Here is a 15,255-nt window from a genome sequence, read left to right on the forward strand (position 1 = left end):
GTATGTAACTCAGTGGTTCTCAACCAGGGAATATTCACCCCCCCCCAGGGGACATTTGGTAATGTCTGGGGACATTTTTGGTTGTCCTAACTGGGGTGAAGGTTACCACTGGCATCTAGAGAGTAGAGGCTAGGGATGCTGGGCAGTCCCCCACAGCTAGGAATTATCTGACCCCAAATGCCAAGAGTTCCAGGGTCGAGGAACCTTGGTGTAGACTGACATAGATGTGATAGGGACACTGGCCCCCATGTTGGAGAGACAGCAGGAGAGCTTCAGTGTGCCAGTTGGAGACCAACCACCTTCCCTGAGTAAAGGAATTTCACCTACTTAGCAATCAAGAGTACTGTCCTACGACCCAGTACAGACCGATCTGACTTCTTTGGAGAATTCTGAAATCCAGATTTTTACATGAACATTTTAAAATACCAGCAGTGAATCCAAATGAACAAAGTTGAGAGAGCCACAAAAAAGACGACCATGAGCTGCACTTGACTTATGCGTGGCTTTCCTACAAGCTCTGACCCAGACAGTTTTGTCCCAGGAAGTATAGTGCGGGTTGTAAATCCAGGGCTTCAAGGTACCAGGGAAAGGTTCTGGCCATCAGTCCTTCTGTCTGCAAAGACCACGACTGTCCTACTGAGGTAGGAGCCAAGGAGAGGTCTGTTTCAGCTCTGTGAGAAAAAAAAAAAAAAAGTATTGGTGCTCTTAAATTGCTCTAGCACTATTTTTTTTTTTTTTTGCGGTACGCGGGCCTCTCACTGTTGTGGCCTCTCCCGTTGCGGAGCACAGGCTCCAGACGCACAGGCTCAGCAGCCATAGCTCATGGGCCCAGCTGCTCCACGGCATGTGGGATCTTCCCGGACCGGGGCACGAACCCGTGTCCCCTGCATTGGCAGGTGGACTCTCAACCACTGCGCCACCAGGGAAGCCCACTCTAGCACTATTTAACATAGTTTTCCAAAGCAATTTTACCTTTTCCTCTTGTAAAGGTCTCTTGGGCTCAATACATACATTTCAGATTCTGGACCTCTACTAATTCAAATATCTAACTGACAGAGTTGTCGAAAAGATTAAATAAGATAATATATAAGAAAGTTCATAGTGTAGGGTTGTCTGGCAGTAAAAGAAATGTTAGCTGACCCTAAATACAAAGATAATTCTTCACTATTTGAATGGGACTATAGGTATATTTTTTAACTGGATAGATTTAGTGACCAGCTCCTAGGATAATGAGCTGAGTTCACCCGCTTGAATTTGGAGGGCAAATACGTGTTCTTTGTGTCTGGGAGGTATGCTTGAGATTTCCTTTGTCTCTCCCTTTCCTTTGGGGAAAAGCAAATTTGGCATGGCCTTTGGATGACTGCCTCCCCCCCACCTTTTTTTTTTTTTTTTTTAATATGGAAGCTTTGTAAATTCGCCCTTTTATAAACAAGCAGCATCTTCATACCTGCTGAAACCGAATTCTCATCCAGAGGCTAGGAAATGAACAAAGGGGGCAGTAATACCAACTGCACGCAGACAGCTCAGCCCACGCAGGTACACAGGCATGGCTGCACCAACAGGGGAGGGAGGCCCTTTGTAAAGAACCCTTTTTCTCGTGACTCTTTCACCTCCCCCAACCCAGCCTGAGCCATGAGAAAGAGGAGTGTTGTCAATGAGACAGGCCAATTTTACCCATCTTACACAATCGTGCATTACAGACTTTCCAAGAAGACGCCATTCAGGGTGAATCACCAAATTCAGGATGAAAAGGTTTTGATTTGCAAAAGCACTCAAGCATTTCTCTTTAGAGCTGGAGATGGCAGGGAAGGAACCGACGTGCACGCAGCTGCTTCACCTTTGGGCCAGGTGCGCTGGCAAGCACTCCCTGGTGGAGCAGGGCGAATGCACCCAGCATTCACGGGCGCCTTTGTCACACGCTGGGTGCTGGGGGCCATGAATGCCTTATTTAAGGCAGAAAAGAATGAGAAGGTGCTGGTGACTGTGGGGTATTGAAACGTGTGGAACTGAGTCAAAGCATGAACTGCGGGTTAACTTCAACTGACATTAATGTTTAAATTTTCAGGTTCTCAATTCGATTTCATCAACACAGGTAAGAGGTGATGAGAAAGAATGCTAGATTGAGGATTGTATCATTTTGGATGATTTCAGCTACTGATGACAGAAAATTTATCTCAAGTGACTTAAACCCTTATTACTCATAGCTTGGGCTCAGGACCGCCAGGATCACCATCACCATCACCTGGGGGCTCGATGGAATTGCAGAATCCAGAGCCCCAACCCAGACCTGAATCAGAATCTGCACTTTTACAGGACACACAGGTTATTTATAGGCACATTATGGTTGGAGAAGCCCAGCCTTAAACAAGAACTGTGTTGTTGTTTTTTTTTTAAATCTGAGAGACCAAGTCGACTAGAGGTAGGCGGTTCCAGGGTTGGTTAATTCAGCAACTCAACAATGTCAAGAAGGGCCTGGGTGTTCTTTATTTTTCTGCTCCGCTAAGTGTGTTTACTTTTATACTCCGATTTATCTTCCTGTGGTCACAGATGGCTGCAGAAGCTCCAGGCATCACCTTGAGCAGCTGAGTGAAGGGGTAGGAAAACGGAAGCTTCCTCTTACCTATGCCTTTTTTTTTTTTTCGGTACGTGGGCCTCTCACTGCTGTGGCCTCTCCCATTGCGGAGCACAGGCTCCGGACGCGCAGGCTCAGCGGCCATGGCTCACGGGCCCAGCCGCTCCGCGGCATGTGGGATCTTCCCGGACCGGGGCACGAACCCGTGTCCCCTGCATCGGCAGGCGGACTCTCAACCACTGCGCCACCAGGGAAGCCCTTACCTATGCCTTTTTAACAGCAAAGAAACAGTTTCCAGGAGCCACTTAGTAGATTTCCTTTCATGTTATAGGTCTCATATCTGATTGTCCAGAACTTCAATCACTTGCCCATTCCTAAACCAATAACTGGCAAAAGGATTAGAATAATGATGATTGGCTAAGAACAATGAACATTTAACCTCTGGGACCAGGTAGGAGCCTGGTCTTCTTTGATGCACATGGTGATTAATATATGAACAAAATGGGTTTCTGTAACTTGGAAGAAATAAAGAGTGAGTAGGAGAGACAGCAGGTGGGAAAAGCAACAGGGTGTGCTGCAAGAATTTTTAAAAGGCTGCTCACGTATATTTTGGGACATTAGGAATTTCCTCATGAGTGTTTGTTTGAGAGATAAAAATGAACCCTCCATGAGGGATCCCTCTATGACTGAGTCAAGAGATGCTGTCCGAGTGACATGTATAGCCTTGGATAGTTGGTGCTACAGAAAGTTCTTAATAATAGTATAATGCAGTTATAAGTTTTAAAACTAGACAGCTAGAAGGGACGTTTTAGATTACTTAGTGTCATGCCTGTACACTCTATAAGTGAACAAAAAGTCTAAATGATCTGTACATTGATCAGTTATGTGCTACCATCTTGATGGAGGTAGTTCATTCTTTCAATTTGACATCTGGACTTTAAAGAAGTATATAATTTTACCTTTCTGGGGAACATGAATGATTATGTAGAATGAATCACATAGAGACCATTTTAAGACCATCTAAGGGAAATAGGATTCAGGTAAGCAGGTTGGAGGATCCCAGATGCCATGAAACCATGAGACCCCAAAGAGCAGGGTCTGTCTGATGCAATCTGTAGGCACTTGGCAGGTGTTTGTAGAACAATTATCAGTGGGTAAATGAATTAAATGTATCTTTCTCTAAAGAAAATTTTCATGTGACCTACCTTCACCATTAGCATTCTTATTTGCTATACATTGTTTTCACTGGTTTGTTCTGAATAAGTGGAATAGAACCAATGGATTCCTGGGCAACCAGGATACTTTCTCTTTCATACTCTTGTCTCTGAGGGTCTGAAAGAGAAATGCAAATACAACATTAGGCTCCATTAATAAATGAGATGAGAAAGCTGAAGTTCAGAGAAGTTAATTAGCCTAAGGACAGCCACTTACCTGTGGAGTTGGGATTGGAACTCAAGACCATCTGACTGAGCCTTTAACACCATGATAGTAGTTTAATCTATCTAAGCATTGATTACATGCTAGGCATTGTTCTAATGTGTTATCCATGTAATCCTTGCAAAAAGCCAATGAGGTGGGAAATGTTTATTATTCCACTTTACAGGTAAGGAAACTGAAGCTTAGAGAGGCTGAGTAACCTACCTGTATCTACACAGCTATCCCTGATAACCCTGGGCATGAACTTATGTCTGTCTGACCCTAGAGCTCCATGCCCCACTGTCATGTTATTGCTTACAGATGGTGGAGCACAATATGGTATCCTATGTTGCTCAAGAGAGCAAAATTCAGATTTAGAAAACCTTTTAAGAGTTTGTCTGTGCCCACAATAGACTTGTCTGCCTCAGCTACACATGAGCTGGTGAAAGGTAACAAACATTGTCAAGGAGGCATAGCTGAATTTACTACATGTAATTAGAGGTAGGATTGGGTTATTTCTAAAGTCTTTTTCAAGAATGGGGTTCTATAAATAGTCTATATCTTTTTTTAGGCACTTTTATTTTCAGTACTGGGCCATTCACTTAATCAGAAGTGTATACTTTGCAAGGGAAAGAAATAGGTATTAAAAGGAGACTCTTACTTTTATCTTCTTGTCCTTTGCCCTCCCACATGCCTACCCCACCTCTAGCTCTTACACTCAAACCCCTACACTTGCAAATTTACTGTAGATGACATTCTTTTCCGCATCTGGTAAAGCAGTTTCGACACTTTCCCTCTTAAATAAGAGTTGAACAGTGTTTAGATATATTTACCATCCCTCCCCCAAACACCAACATCTGATTATCTAAAAGCACATGTCTTAAAGTTGTGAGCAAGTAGTCAAAGCCTCCATCGATGCAAAGCTTAGATAACACTTCAATGCAGAAAGTATTTGCTTAATTTCTGTGAGGTTAGGATGGTAGTCAGTGGAATCTCTGATTGGTTTTGAGAAGTGGATACAAATTTAATGTTTGCTCAGACAAACATTTTCAAAGGTCTCAATCTAGTTTGGCTCCATTCTGGGGAAAGATGGTTCAGTAACTTGAAACCTTACTAAGTGAAGTCATCCTGTCTTTGAAACAGTGGGCTTGAGCTCAGAGGGCAAGCTTCTCAGGCTAATACTAGGCACTTTCTTTTTTCTCTCTCTGTCTCTCTTCCCTTTTTATTTGTCCTGCACTCTCCTCCTTCTGTTGTCTCTGTTTTCACTTTGAAAACCGTTGATTTCAAAAAATGCATCTGTAGCTGTGACTTTTGCATGTATCTGATTTTATGGGTTTGTGGAGCTCCTGAAGTTAAATTAATTTTTTTTTCTTTTTTTTTTTTTGCGGTACGCGGGCCTCTCACTGCTGTGGCCTCTCCCGCTGCGGAGCACAGGCTCCGGACAGGCAGGCTCAGCGGCCATGGCTCACGGGCCCAGCCGCTCCACGGCATGTGGGATCTTCCCGGACCGGGGCACGAACCCGCGTCCCCTGCATCGGCAGGCGGACTCTCAACCACTGCGTCACCAGGGAAGCCCTAAATTAATTTTAAATGGATTTTAATTACTAATGCTTTGGGCCATTGCCTTTAGCAAAGTCAACAAAACAATCAGGGTTACCTTAGTTTGTCTCTTTGAGGAATGTATTCACCCGTTTGGGTGAATACTTACTAAACAGAGCAGTTTTCTAACTAGAAACATAAATAAAGCTACTGCTATATTTGAAAGTCTGAATTTATTTCTTTTCAAAAACAGCCACCTTTGATTTAAAAAATAGGATTTTAAATGAGCACAAAGGGATTTCTGTTTGTCAATAATACCTCATTATTTTTCAGAGGTGGAGAGGGTTCTAGTCGTAATATTATGCTATGTAAATGCTGAAGCAGAGGCTAAATTATGACCTGAAGGTTTGAATTCTGTTCTAAGCCCCACACAGAGTGCTTTGTATGTAACAGTAGAGAAACTGGGTTCCTTCTCAATACAGTGTCCCCTTGTAAATTAAGGGTAATCAACTCCTAGTTGAAAAGTGAAGGGATAATGAGATAATGTTCAAAATGGCTTTTAAGTGTCTACCTATAGAGGTTGAAGGTGAAAAAAGAACATTGTGATGTCTGTGAATACCCCTTCCCAGGAGGGAAGGCTACTCACGTTGTTCCCAGTGGAATGTTCTGTTCAATCAGGGGCCGTCACTTGAGTGGTTTGATAAATAATAAGCTTAGATTGACTGCACATAAAAATGGGAAAGGTTGATTAAGTCATTTAGTTCCTTGACAATTTTGCAAACCAAGCAATTTCTGTAAGGATCAGACTTAGACTGTGTAGTGCACTGACTTAGACTGTGTAGTACACCGACTTAGACTGTGTAGTGCACTGACTTAGACTGTGTAGTACACCGACTTAGACTGTGTAGTGCACCATCCAATCAAACCACCAAGGTTCTGGGCTCCACCTACCGCACCTTCCCCAGAAAAGATCACAAGATTTCTACTATTTTCTCTGAAAATTGATATCAAATTTCCTTCATCTAAATGTATGCTACTATTATTAACGATTCCCAAGTGGTCTCTAATACCTCTTTTATCCTTCTTAGTTGAAAACATGCTAAAATACACCTAGGTAATAGAAACACCTATGGTTGTCAGCTGGTTAATTCATTAATCAGTTAAATTCATTGTGTAGCTTGACAGATATAAGAATCTTTCTAAGCAGAATATTAAAACTCTATCTTAATGTCCAAATACATGAATATAGAAGATAATTAGAAAGGAAACAGTGATTTAAACAAAAACTCCAAATATAAACCTCCTGGGACAAGTTCAGGAAGAGAAAAGGAATTTTTTTCCCTCTAGTTTCTCTCTAGAATTGACTTCCCACTCCTATTTAAAGCAGCCCCCAATAATCCTATTTAAATCACACAGTGTATCTAAATGTGAAAAGAAATAAATATACAAGCAATTATTTATTAATAGCAACAACATATTATGAGTGTCTAGTGTTTTACAGTTTCCAGAGTGTTTAAACTCACTCTTTTTAATAATATCTGCTTATTTCCATCCAGGTTTGAAAAATGATCTATGTAATTGTTTCACCTTCATAATAGGACTCAACTTTCATTCATGTAATACTTGTTTGATTCGTGTGTATTTGAAAATTTAAAAAGTAGATGACGTTTAAGGGCACCCATGAAGTTCAGATTCCACGGTTTTGCATAAACACTGCCATAGGCACGCACATGGACACACACACGTACATCCACTCTGCTTCTTTATCTTTGTTTTGGCTGGTATTCCTGGTCAGAAATTACTTTTCTTTCAAATCCCCCTTGATAACTCAGATTATATGTGATTGCTTTCAATGGTTGCCCACCATTAAGGAGTTTTCTTTTTCTTTCTTTTTTTAAAAAAATATTTATTCATTTGCCTGTGCTGGGTCTTCTTGCAGCATGTGGGATCTTTTGCCGCGACAGTCGCTGTGGCGTGCAAACTCTTCATTGCGGCACATGGGCTTCTCTCTAATTGTGACGTTAGGGCTCCAGAGCTCATGGGCTCTGTGGTTTGTGGCATGCGGGCCCTCTCGTTGAGGCCTGCGGGCTCAGTAGTTGCGGCGTGCTGGCTTAGTTGCCCCGCGGCATGTGGGATCTTAGTTCTGCAACCAGGGATCTAACCCACGTCCCCTTCATTGGAAAGAGGATCCTTTACCACTGGACCACCAGGGAAGTCCCAAGGAATTTTCTTTAAAGGCCAAGAGGCTGGATAGAAAAAAAGATGAATCAGAGATTGGAAAAAAAAAAAAAACACTTTGAAGAAAACATACTTGGGTAAAAGAGGGAAAAGCAAATGACATCTCTTTTAGTTATATGGGTGTTTCCAAAACTTGTGCTTTTCTCCACTATGTATAATTTAAGCTCCATGTGAATTCTCAGAACTTTGGAATAGATTTTGGAGTAAATTTTCTTGTTCTGATTCTCCTTAAATATAGATCACGATTTGAAAAAATAATAAGTGATAACTTATTTTTTCAAGTAAACGGGGACAGAGGAATTGACCATAGGGAACCTCAAAAAGAAGCAGGGGAGAGGGGAATTTGCAGGGTGAAATGAAAGTGTTTGATAGGAACAAAATCATAAGCTTGTGATGACTAAATCACAGAACTTGAGTGATGAAGGGAACCTCAGCTCATCTTTAATTTCGTTGTCTCTGCGTCTTGGGTAGTTATGTGCACACAAAGGAGCCTCCAATGAAAATGTCTTCACAGTCATATTTTATCACTATTGTGCCCCTCCATCCCCTCATTCCAGCCACACAGGCCTTTCTTTACTCCCCCAAACATTCAAGTTTCCCCTCCTGTCTCAAGGCCTTTGCAAATGTTCTACTTTGTTGAAAAAGTCACCAGAAACAGCATTGATCTGGAACATGTTTGGTCTGCCAGGACAACCCGTGATACAGCTGGTTCTACAGATGTGGAGTGTGACACACAGCATCCTAGGAGGGTCACTCCAGTGGGACATTGGAACACGCTGTCAAGGAGAGTGCAGGGCAAAGTGATGGCATGCCACTGAGGAGTGAATCTCAGTAACAGCCAAGCATCTAGAGGAGGCATCAAAGGAGAAAGAGAAGTGGTCATGGAGATGGGATGTATCAGCTTAGGGCAATGTCTTAGGAGACAAAGAAGGAAATGTTTTAAGGAAACAGATACAACCAGTATTGGACATGGTACTAAGCACAGGGCTGGCAGGTAGAAAAACACTTCATGGTGCCATTCATTCATCCATTCTTTTATCCAGCCATTCATTCTACAGATATGCATGTGTAGCTAAGTGCCAGGTGCTCATCACAAAGAAGTAAACAAAACAAACACAGTCCCTGCTCCATCCTAAAGCTTATATTCTGGGGGAGGAGGGAGTGGGGTGAGGAGAGACAAGAAACAAATTCAAAATAAATATATAATATAATATCAGGTGACAATAGATGCTATGGATAAAGCAAAGCAAATTAAGGAGATAGAAAGATCATATGGTACTGCTTTGGGTAGGGCAGGCAGGGAAACCGCTCTTTTGGGAGGATATTTCAGTGGAGAACAGAAGGAAGGGAGGCATGAGATGCTGGCGTTTGTGATGATGGATGAGATGCTCTGCTGCTGAAGAGTTGAAGAGGATGGCTTGAACGGTGCCAAGGGATGAGACAGTTATAAGAAGGAGAAAATTGTCAACGATTCAAATGCACTGAGATGTCAAAGTAAAGGAGAGGAAAGTGTTCATTGGATTGTTGGGTTTGACCATTAAGGAGGTTAGTAATCCTGAAGAGAACAGCGGCAGTGACTTGTTTGGGAGGCAAACTACAGATGATTAAGGAGTAAGAGGGTAATAGGAAATGGATAGAGGGGAGATATTTTGAAAAAGTTTAGTAATGAAGGAGAGTGGTTAGGGGAGTAGCTAGATACAAAATGATATAAAACTAGGTTTTTGTGTTTTTTTTCCCCTCTAGACCAGGGTTTCTCAACCTTGGCACCATGGACATTTGGGGCAGACGATTCTTTGTTATGGGAGCTGGTGAGGGGACTGCCCTATGCATTGTAGGATGTTCAATAACATCCCTGGCCTTTACCTACTAGATGGCAGTATCACCCCCTCCACCCAGTTTTGACAACCAGAATTATCTCTAGACGTTGCTAAATGTCCCCTGGTTAAGTCACCCCCACTTGAGAACAAATGCTCTAGACCAAGATGACCTGTGTTGTTTGAAATGATAGAGAAAGAGCCCCTGGAGAGGGAGAGAGAAAAGAGATTGAAGACGAAGGGTCTTAATGTGAGGAGCCACGGTCAGGAAGTTCAGCTCGTCTTCCCTGCAGAAAAAGCAGAACTATAGGGACTGTTAGTCAATGCTGTGTTTTCTGAGTTTAGGAACAAATGTTGTTACTCCAAATTAAGAAGGGAGCATTCAAGCTGAAAATTAGAAAAGAAAAAATATATTTGTTGTAACAATTTGGAAACCAGCATGCAAACTTTCAAGGAAAAGCAGTATTATTAAAAAAGAGACACCATCAGTTATCCTTTTACGTTTTAGTAGGATTAAGACAAATGAGCACATAGTTTGAGTTGGAGAGTAGATCATGTGATTCACAAATTGCCCCTTAGCCTGGGAAGTCCTTAACTTGCGATTGAAGACAGATGTTTCTGATGTGACTCATGTATTTTTACCACTTTCTCATGGGCACAGACCGAGTTTATTCCTTTCTGTGTCTTGGTGATGTCAGTGTCTTGTTTACACAGGATGAGCCAGCCTAAGTCAAAACTAGCCCTAAGTCATGTGGTGTATGGTAAAAATACAGAGGCGGGTTTCTCTTTAGACAGAATATAGTTGCAGGCTCTAGGGGAATAGACTCGATTTCTGGGTTGAATACATGAACTTTAGATATTTGGGAATGTTCTAGAATAACAGAATTTCAGAGTAGAGAAAGATTGTCACAGTTACCTCCACAAACATTTTATGATTTCTCAAGGTGGTCTTTCAAGTATTGCACATTAAAAATACGCAAAAGTTGTCTCCTAGGGACAGAACAAATGTGATTAAGTATTTGTGATTAACAAATGTGATTAAGTGTGCAATTAAGTATTTTCCTCCCTAAGTTAAAATCAAATGTTCATCTATACCTGAAAAGACAACTGGCATTTATTGAAAACATACTATATTAGAGAGAACTACTATAGTTATTTTATGATGTGATTTCCTTAAAGCCTCATGACAATTTAGTGAGCCAGGTATTATTCCCATGGGCAAGAAAGAAAAACTAGCAATCATGCAGAAAATGATACTGCAAAACCTAACAATGTAGAAACAGCTGTTTTATGTCCGGAGTTGATTTGGACATTCCTCCCCTAATGATTGTTACCTGTCTGATGAGATCTCAACTTCTTTTTAACAGTAAATACACAAATTGAACTACTTTGGAACTGATATTCAGCAATTGATTTCATCCAGCCAGACTCTGGTCAGTAGAGTTGAGTTAGAAGACATGATTTCGGTGCCCCATGTCCTGTCTAACAGAGCACCCTTCAGCCTCTCCTGGCAGACCTCTCTAGCAACACACTCTGGAAATGATCCCTTGAGGCTCCTATCAGATGTCATGAAGAGGTAGGTTTCTTTGAGATTTAAATTATGGACTTGGGTTTGGCCAGTGGCCTCCATATGAGAAGATATAGTTACGATCTTTTAATTGAGTATAGTTTTTGTAAGCAAGCTTGTGTTGCAAGATTTGTTGGAATCTATTACATCTAAAAGAAAAAAAACCTCAGAAAATCATTAATTTCTAATAAGTAACTTATTTCAATTATAAGGACCCTTTCTAGTAGTTCTGGTCTAATCTGTATATTTTCTTAACTTTCATGGTAACTGTTACCATGTACTTGTTATACTATATATATATATATATATATATATATATATATGTATATATATATATATACATCTCCTGCTCTTAATGTTTTGTTTGTTTGCTTGCTTCCTTTTCATTTGGCTCTTAAGAGCCCCAATAACCCACAATAACTTGCAGATTCTATTTAGCCCTGGGGAAAAAAAGAGCATCTTTGATAAGCATCACTTCTCCCAAATATTATAAAGGGATACACTGAAGTGACTTTAAAAAAAAGAAAGAAATCTGTGGATATAAGCTTCAGGATATTCAGTGTAAAAGCATCCCAGGAGTCTTTAATCCAACATCTCACCCAACTGAACAAGGGATCTCTTCCCAATGTGCCTGCAGATGAAATGATCGGGAAGGCGCAGTTGGGTGGGCCGGTGGGGAAAGATAGATGAGTGGCCTCTGTGTATGTGAGGCAGTCAGCGAGAGAGGCAAATCCCTCCCCCTACTCCCATGGCTGTGTGTGCCACTCTTCCTCTGTACAGAGACAATTTGCTTTTCATGTAGTAATGAAGAACAATGTTAACAGACAAAGGAGCTTCTAGTTTATTATTGTGCTGTCTTTGACTAGAGCTCGATGCTGGGAAAAATGGTAATTCACAGTGTGAATGCTTCTTTTCCAGCCTTACGGGTTATGGCTGAGCATGTACATTGTATATTGCAGATGGTACAATAGAGAACACTGTGAGAACGAGGAAAGAATGAATTACAGCTTTTTTTCCCCCTTGCTAGCCAAGAAACCAGGAATTTCTTCACAATGATTTTTATTTATGTCTGTGTGTGTATGGGTTATTCCTGAGCAATATGTACCGCTAGATTCTGATAAATGATTTTAGATTTTAGTGTTTTTTAATTAATGTATAAAATCTACCAAGATGCTCTTAGAACACCTGTGTTCTCCTGCTTTTTCCCCCAGTAAACTGATACAAGGCACAGGTGGTGCCTCATTAACTTATTTCATGCAAATAAAAACATATTGCATGATTTCTTCTCCTTAACTATATAATCACTGAAACATGATCGCGCTGATTAATGCAACAAACTTTGGGAGGGGAGCATTCAGCATCTTTTGTCGGTTCTCTTATGCTGAAGGGATTTGCAGTCCTTGTAAATCTGATTTAAATGGAAAAGTAGTAGGAATGTCTTTCCTATATAAGAAATATGTTTTCCTCTAGTCTTTTCTGTATGTCATAGGACCCTCCACGATATAAAATTGGAGATACAGAATTGGAAAAAAAATTTCCAATTTTCCCATGGAGGTAGAGGAATTGGGAGCCTAGATGAAGAGCCATCTCAAATAAGCATGCTTAGGTGTCTTGATTCAGTGTTCAGATATTCTTATCGATGATTTCCAGGAAGTGACATTGATTTGCTTTGGAAACAATGATGGAAAAATAGTGAATGTGTACTGGAATGCTTTTAGAGTTCTAAAATCATACTGGAAAATGTCCGAGCATTCCAACCCAACTATAAACAGTACCATGCTGTATTTATGGGGGATGGCAAGTCTGTTTTTAAAAGTCTTTTGCAATATTATTTCTGTTTTTAATTTATTGAATTAAAGCCAGATTTATTCATTAAGATAATACACTTCAAGGTTAACTGCCATTTGCTGTTCATTTAGGCAAGCTATTGTACAGTTATGTAAATTTCATGAACAGAGACACTACTTAAGTGTCTTAATTACAAGCAAAAAGTGTCATTTAAATATGAATTAAGTGAATAGTTGCCAGTATTTCCTGTTCCTGTATTTTCTATCTTCTTAAAATCTCAGGGCTACCCTATGATCCGTACTGTGTCCTAAGATTCTTTTTCCTGTAAAAGAAAAACACCCCTATTACGAAATATTATTTTTAAGGGTAGGAAAACATGCAAAAAATGCCATCATCTCATTGATAATGAATCAGATAAATATCTAAATAAGAAGGTGACCATTTTTTCCAGTTGGCCCCTGACAGTCATTTTCACATTGTTACTGAAATTAAAAAAAAATTATTCCATCTTTTACTAGGGGGAATAATTTGCTACATGTGTCATTTGCTCAAATTCTACATGTGAATTCGTATTTTTAAAAATACCCTCTTTTAAATCTACCCATTTGTAATGCATCCAAACATTCAGTTTTCTGACTCAGACAGTGGGATGAGCGTACTTTTATAACCGCTTTAACTTTGTTGAAAGAAACCGTTATTTTAAACTGAGAACTGTCACAACTATAGTTGTGGTTAGCGAAAGTGACCCATAACCTGATACTCTGCTGATTTCTGTGAAATAATTCCCTATGCATGTCAGACTTAACTGACAAATATTGTTTTCGTTTCTCGCTGTGTTTTTGGATAGTTCTTGTGTATAAAAATGATCTAGAGGCCAATCTGGCATTAATCACGGCGCGGAAGGGAAGGAGTCACAATTAGTTAATGAAAACCACACCTCAGTTCTGTGCAGTCCGTTCGCAGCTCCTGTCCAGAGCCAGAAGGCTGCAGGCTGGGAAGATATTCCCAGCCGCCCCCGAAGGTAGCTCCTGCTTGCTCCCCCAGGAGTGAGAAGTTCACTATTCACTCAATGCTTGCATCATCCCTTCCAACATGTTCCCACTGATACATTAAAGGAATTAATTGCTCATAATGATCTCACCATCTGTTAACAGAGGTTCATACCTACAGGCTGGTGGCATGCGGTGGTTCTATTCAGGGATCAATAGGCAATGCCGGGCAGACGCTTTCCCACATTGCCTGCCTTTGCGCGCTGAAAGGGGAGGAGAGCTCGGTGCCGGCCATCTGCTCCTTGTCTTTCTGTGCGAGACCTTGATGCGGTCCAGCACAGCTCTGATCTGACTCCAGTCCGATTGGAATGTGGCTGATCTGAGAGCCTCTCAAAGCTGTGAAAGTGAGTCAAAAGGAGATGCCCATTGTCCGGCAGGGCTGAAAGAAAATGATCACTTTAAAATTCATAACTCCCAGGTGCCTGCCATCTATTCATGGGAAAAACCCTCTGAACTTCTCTTCATTAAAGAGAAAGAGGGGAGTCTTGCTAAAAAGAGAGAAAAGGAAGTAGTTTGTGGGAATGTGCAGGGGATTTTCAGGCTAAACAAATGAGGAATTTGGAATTTTTTCACTTGTATCAAAAGGGCTGTGTAGGGATGGGGAAGCTCTTATTTTTAAAAAAAGGGGGGAGTGGGGAATCCCTTCCTGGGGCACTGTAGCAACTAATAAAGAACATTTTAATTTTTCTCCAGGAAAATTCAAAGATCACCTTGCCCTTTTACTTTTATTACCTGAAACTGAGGGGAAAAAAATCCTTTTTGTTTCTAGACAACATTCCTAGTTGATTTCCATTCTTATTCCACTGGGGTGCAGTTTGGGTGGGAATTCAGGGAAGAATGAGAGTCTGGGAAATTCCTGAATATAGTACAGGACGTCAGTGCACACGATGAAACTCAAGTCTCCCAGGTGTTTCTAAGGAGGAGTTTATTCAGCAGGGTTACCTGTACCCACCAAGCTGTCTGTCAGGAGCAGAGTTCTTGCTGAGCCTCGATCAACAGAAGAGCCATGAAGAAACAGAAAAGAAAAGATTTTACATCTCTCTGCCTAGGCAACTGAAGATTCAACTGAGTTCCAGCACTGTGGGAACCACAGGACTGGTAGATCAACTACTCTTGGTTATTGGTCATCGTAGAAAATTGATGTTGCATCAGAGCCACGTAGGAATTCAAAGAGGATTTGTGGATTAATGAATTGAGAGTCAAACAAAAGTATAAACAGAAAGACCTAAGTTTTGTCTCTTGAAAATCTTTTATCTTACAGACATTGACTTA

General features: G+C 40.9%; 1 long non-coding RNA gene across 1 annotated transcript; it reads right to left on the reverse strand.

Annotated features, from left to right (window-relative positions):
• Positions 1-203: 203 nt before the first annotated feature.
• On the reverse strand, positions 204-14,250 carry LOC308623803. Its single transcript, XR_014016885.1, has 3 exons — positions 14,099-14,250; positions 3,778-3,904; positions 204-671 (listed from the first exon to the last, which is right to left on the reverse strand). It is a non-coding gene; the product is annotated as an uncharacterized lncRNA (long non-coding RNA).
• Between the last annotated feature and the right edge of the window lie 1,005 nt (positions 14,251-15,255).

The sequence above is a fragment of the Mesoplodon bidens genome, assembly GCF_964165515.1.
Source record: "Mesoplodon bidens genome assembly, chromosome: 10".
NCBI classification, from domain to species: domain Eukaryota; kingdom Metazoa; phylum Chordata; class Mammalia; order Artiodactyla; family Ziphiidae; genus Mesoplodon; species Mesoplodon bidens.